This window comes from Grampus griseus, assembly GCF_964374135.1.
Source record: "Grampus griseus genome assembly, chromosome: X".
In the NCBI taxonomy this organism is placed as follows: domain Eukaryota; kingdom Metazoa; phylum Chordata; class Mammalia; order Artiodactyla; family Delphinidae; genus Grampus; species Grampus griseus.
Genome location: NC_138999.1, coordinates 129,259,243 through 129,265,242, shown reverse-complemented (window position 1 = coordinate 129,265,242; position 6,000 = coordinate 129,259,243).

Here is a 6,000-nt window from a genome sequence, read left to right as displayed (position 1 = left end):
CGGTCGGGGGCTGGTCCTTTCGCGGAGAAGGGCCCTCCCTGCGCAGTGGCCACCATCGTGCCCAGTGATCGTGTGCACAGACGTTCGGCAGGGAGGCCACCACCACTCCCCGGTCTGGGGTTTGTGTCGGGACGCGGGTGTGCCGGGATTACCGGCGTCCCGTGGTCCGGGGGGCTGAGGACGTTCCCAGGCCAGTGGAGAAGAAGTGCTCGCAGCGGCCCGGTGGCATCCACCTTCGTTCAGGGCCGGCCAGAGAGGTGACTCCAAAGCACAGCACGAGGACCAAGGCCCCGCGCTCCGAGGTCCCCCGCGGCCGGGACGGAGATGGCCGGCAGTGACGCCTGCGTCTCCCTGCCCCTCCCTTGGTTGCCGGCTTTGTTCTCCCGCCTCTTAATCAGGAGGGTCTGGCGATCCTGGGCTGTCTGGCCATCCTGAGCCGTGGGCCTTCGCTCTGATCACGTTCTCCTGCCCACACCCGCCTCCCCTGTGTCCCTCTGTGAGGAAAACCAACAGCGTCTGCGGAGAGCCAGGCACCACCCGAGTCCGCAGAGAAGCACCCGCTGCTCCGGACTCTAAAAAGGTGCAGAGAATGAGAGCTTGATTTGGGGGACCGGACAAGTGGCTCTAAAGTTCAGGGGACAAGAAGAGCAAAGGAGTTTTGTTTTGCTTTAAGATAACTGACGTGGGACCTGCAGGCCAGGTATCAAAAGATCCAGGGTGTGGGCAGTTACCAGTGTGGGAGCCCACGCCCGAGTCCACAAGATGGGACAGACAGCCCAGAGACAGGCCTTACCACACATCAGGATCACACGTTAACCAGGGGACAAAAGGTTTCATAAAAGAAACAGGGATGATGGGTTACAGCTTGAGAACCTTACCTCATACTATTCCCCAACACAAATTGTTTTTGGATAAACAGGGCTTGGCAAATTCCGGCCTCGGGGCCAAATCTGGCAGCCAAGTGTTTTTGTGAATAAAGTCTTATTGGTACACAGCCATGGTCAGGACAGAGACCTTGTGGTTTGCCAGGTGGAAAATATATAGTATCTGACCCTTTGCAGAAAAAGTTTGCCCACCCCTGGATTAAAGAGTTAAACATCTTAAAACTGCAGCTACGTATATGCTCGCTCACACACACGCAGACACATGGCCAACCCAGAGGTGGGAAGTTCTCAGATTTCTCCAAGGGACTGTGTAAGCCTGGAAGCAATGGAAGAAATCACAAAAAAAGTGTGAGATACAAAGTGTTAACCTTTTGCATGAAAAAATGAAAAGGCAATGAATGAAGAGGATTTAAAATTATTTGCAACAAGTATGCTAAACTGTCACTATGTTTCATGGATAAAGTTTATTCAGACCCACAAGAGGAAACACTTGGACCTCCACAAAGAAAGGAGAGGAACTGAACAAGAAGAGATACAATTAATAAACGTGTAGAAAAATGCTCACCGTCAGGAACAATTCAAGAACTAGAAACTGAAGTAGATACTCTGGAGCTAGATATTTATGCCAGGTTGTTTGATTACAATGACTAACGCTGGCAAGGCTGCAGCGAGCCAGCCCTTCAGACGCCCAGAAAAGCCCTTTGGCAGAATGAGCTTCCGTCTGGGCACTCTCTCCTCAGGACAGAACGAGTCACCCACCGAGATGCTCTGGAGATGCCTGGATCTCCACGAATAGCCAAATAATTAAGTGAATTACAATCTCTTGAGAGAATATTATTCAGCCATTAAAAATTGTAATTACAGCCCCGAGGACCGCCCTGATACATCCTGGGTGCTCGGTAAACAGCTGTCAAATGAGCCAACGATCATGTTCTTTATTTTCGTAATAAGTACTTACTGCTTCATAATCTTCAAAAAATTAAGCCGTATCCATTTTGAAAAAAATCATTTAGAAAGGGATTACATTAATAAAGAAAATGCTTGTGTGAAGTAAAAAATAGATTACACAATTGTGCCCATGGTATAATTACAGTAATGTAAAAATAAATAGAAAAAATAAATAGCAAAGAAAACGGAGCAGAGACGCGTCCAGTGAAACGGGAAACACTGACTGGTACTTTGGAGACAGGATGAGGGGGGTGGGGTGTTCCTATATCTTCTACGTCTCAGCATTTCATGAATTTTCTGTAAAGAGCATGCATGTTAAGAGCACCATTTTTAAATGAAAGAAGTAAACGTTATTTTAAAGAAACGCCCAAGAGCCTCCCCCTGTCTGCAGACCTGCCCCATGAGCAGGCACCTGGGCTGGCCCTTGGCGAGCGTGGCAGAGCCCCCCAGACTCTCCAGGTGCGGACAGGCTGCCTGGAGGCGTCCACAACCTCTTTACCGGCTCCCTTTCAAGGAGCCACTGGGGGCGCAGGCTTGGGAGTGGCCTCAGGGTCCCTGTGAGGACTTGGTCTGCATTGGCTCTAAAGCGGCACGGGGTGACAGAACGTTCTGGAATGACGGAAGCATTCTCTACGTGTGGCTGCTGAACACTTGAAACGTGGTGTGTGGGCGAGGGGCGGCATTTTCAACTTTGCTTAGTTTTCGTTCAGTCGCCACTTGTGGCTAGTGGCTACCACGTGGAACCTCACAACGGAAGCAGGCGCCTCGGGACTGCGGATGCAGGACAGAACTTCTCATTTGAATAAAAGGCTTCCCCTTTACTGAGGAGCCACCTACAGAACACTGAGGCAGGCCCAGGACCCCGTTACATAAGGTGCTCCCCAAGGACACTGGCCACAGCACCCCCCTCACACAACTCTGATTTGGACCCAAGTTTCCGGAAACCTCTTGTGCTCCAAGATCCCTGCCAGCCCTCGGAGGCGGGACTCAGGGGAAGCCTCCAGCCCTTCCCCCCACCTGAGCCTTTCCCCCTCGCCCTGTGGCTCTGGTGTGGGTGCTGCCATCTACTCGGCACGTGAACTTGGCCTCATCCCCTCTTCCCAACCTTGGGCAGTCTGGGAGGCCCAGCCTCCGCTCCTCCAGTGGAGAGTCTCTGTCTTCTGTCCTGGTGGCGTGTGGGCTCAGACCCTGCTCTCCAGGTGGCGCTCCCAGGCCCACTTCCAGCACCTCCCACCCAACAGAAGGTGCCCAGGCAGGGGAGGGCTTTCCAGCCGGGCACCACTTGGTCTGGCTTCCGCCAGCTTAGCCAGGGCAGGGCAGAGAGAAACAGCCAGGAGCTGGGGTCCTAGGTAAAGAAGTGGCCTTCTGGGAAAGGGTGGGGGTGAAGTGGGGAGGAGACATCTGCACGGTCCAGGTGTCTGCCTGCTGTGCCCGGCGAAGTTCACAGCCGGAGCCTGGCTCCCGGGCCCATCTCAGAGACGGCAGTGGTGAGGCGCCCAGGCAGCACGCCCTGCGCTAGACTGAAGCATCTGCCTTTGGCGCCACAGCCCAGGTCTCCACCTAGCAGCAGACATGTACTCACCTTCGTAGAGGCGCCCTGGACGGGTCACGGGGAAGGCTTACTGAAGGGCCTCAAATCTACGGTTTGTCTGTTTCTCTCAGTGGGTAGATGGGGGGCCCAGGAGGCTCAGCTTCTGACCTGCAGGGTCTTTCCAGGACTGGAAGTGCCCTTGACAATCGGCTCACTCATAGAATGTGCCATTCTGCTGAGTTCAGCACAGACTTCCAGAGGCTCCGGAACCAGTGGCCACGCGCACAAATCAGACTCAGGAGCCTGACGGCCTGCCTTCCGATCTTGGTTTTACCCCCTACTGGCTGTGTGACCTTGGGCAAGTTGCCTAACCTCTCTGGGCCTCGGTCGCCTCATCTGCAAAACGGGGACAGTAACAGCCATTGCTTCATTTGGTTGTTTCGTTGAAGTGAGAGAATGTCTGTGAAGCACTGAAAACAGTGTCTGTCACAAACTATTATCACTGTCACTACTGACATTATTTGAGGTGCTGGTAACCTCTGACAGAGACAGCAGCCATCAATTAAATATACACATCCTCAGTTTAAGAACAGAAGGGAGCGTAGTGGGCAAAGCCCACATACGTGCTGACAACTCTGTAAGGTGGGAGGAGGAAGCTGGGCCTGGCGTCGACGGCTTCGAGAGTCCCAGCCGAAGCTCGGCTCTCAAAGTCCCCAGGCGCCCAGGACACTCTCATCTTGCTCACCAAGAAGGCCAGGGTCCCTCTCTAAAAGTCACACTGGGGGAGGGGGAGAGGGGCTGCAGCCGACCCCAGCACCCTCCGCTGCCACCTTGCGCCGGGAGAAGCTGTTCTGGGCTAGAGAGCGCTCACTGACTCACGGCCAACCTCCCCGCGTTCGCAAATGATTCAACGTCTGGAGCTCCAGCTCCGAACCCTGAAATGTCAGCGGAGTCCGCCGAGGCCCGGAGCGCGAAAGGGACTCAGACAAGGTCACAAAGACCATGAGGCCCAGAGCTGGCAGCAACCGGGTGCTCTCCGCCACCTTCTTTGCCCCTCGGGGGCCTGCTGCAGCGTCCCTGCCGGCCGCCCGCCTGGCGCTGTAGCTCCCCCCAGCGCGCTCTTAGCCTCCGGGGCTTCCTTCCCCGAAGGACTGGCTTTCCTTCTGGCTCTGCACAAAGCCCCCTCCCACGCCGCCCCAGTTCCATCTGCCTGCGTTCCCCCCTCCCCCCAACTTCTGTGCCAGAGACGCCTGCCCCTTCGATCAGACCACGTGGCGGCACTAGGCATGGACCAGGTTGGTCTGATCCAGACTGGCTGTGTCCATGGCCCTCCCTCTCCTCGAGGCAAGCAGCAGGGACAATCCAGGCCCCCAGCCCCCTCCACACGGCTCTCCAGGGGCTGGCTCCACCCTTGGACCCTCTGCTAAGCCTCAGCTGAGGCCCTCCGGGGCCCGATCAGCCCCCCAGCCCTCCCCTCTGCAGGCCAGAGCAGGCAGGGGGTTCCCACTGCCCAGGTCTGCAGCCCAGCTCCCCTCTCGTGACTCATGTGTCCTTGGTCTCCTTGGCTGTGAAAGGGGGTGATGGAAACAGTGGCGTAGCTTGGGAGACTCGGCCAGAGGGTCTAGAAACCTGCTTAGAACTGTGCCAGGACGTGTGGGACGTGCTCCCCCCACGAGGCCCGTGAGAGTGTCCCCAGCCAGCCCCCCAGCCAGCCAACGCAGGGCCGAGTCCCTTCCTTTCTTGGGGCCTCAATTTCCCTGTCTGAAAAATGGGGACAAAACCCCAGGCCTTGCCTCCCTCGCCGGGTGATTCTGCAAGTTCAGTGAGGTCAAGGTTGTGAATGTGCCACACAGAAACCTATGCCCACTCTGGGCCAGGCCTGTGCTGGGCACCCAAGCAATGCTCACAGACTAGCGAGGGGTGACTGTGGCGGGTAGGGAGTGGACAGAGCTGGTGGGCAAATGAGGCGGACTGGGTTGGCTGGGGTCAGGCTGGACTTGACCCTGTGGCTGGCAGGGACCCACCTGAGGTCAGGGGCCCAACGGCCTCACCTTTGGAATACCGAGTGGCCCCCTCCCCCCTCCCCCCAGCCCCAGGAATGTCAGGTGCCTAGTTGAGGGAGGCGGCCCTGCCCTGCCCCTTCAGGGAGCCTTTACACACTCTCTCCCAACCCCTCACCAGACCCTCGCCCTGGGCTCTCCAAGGCTCCCTCTGGTCCTGCCCTGCCCCATGCCGTGCCCCCGCCCCTCTCCTGGCCAGGCGTTAAGCCCCAAAGGGACCAGTAGAAGGAAGGAGACCAGGTCTGAGGAGAGAATCAGATAGTCCAAGGGGGAGACCCAGGGCTCCCTCCTCTGGGAGATGCCACACCAGCGCTCCAAATTCCAGAATCCTAAACCCCTGAGAAAACTGAGGACCCGACCCGGAGAAGCCATCTGGCCAAGGTCACACAAGGGAGGAGGGGGGGACAGCTGTGCGCAGAGGGATGGGGAAGGAGTTACCCAAGTGTGGCCGAGTCTGCTTGCCATCGGCATGCCGGTGGCGGGGCCGGGCAGCTGTGTGGGCGTGCAGGGGACAGTGCGGGAACGTGTGAGGGGTTCTCAGACTGTGTGTGTCCGGGAAGGATGACACAGTGTGAGG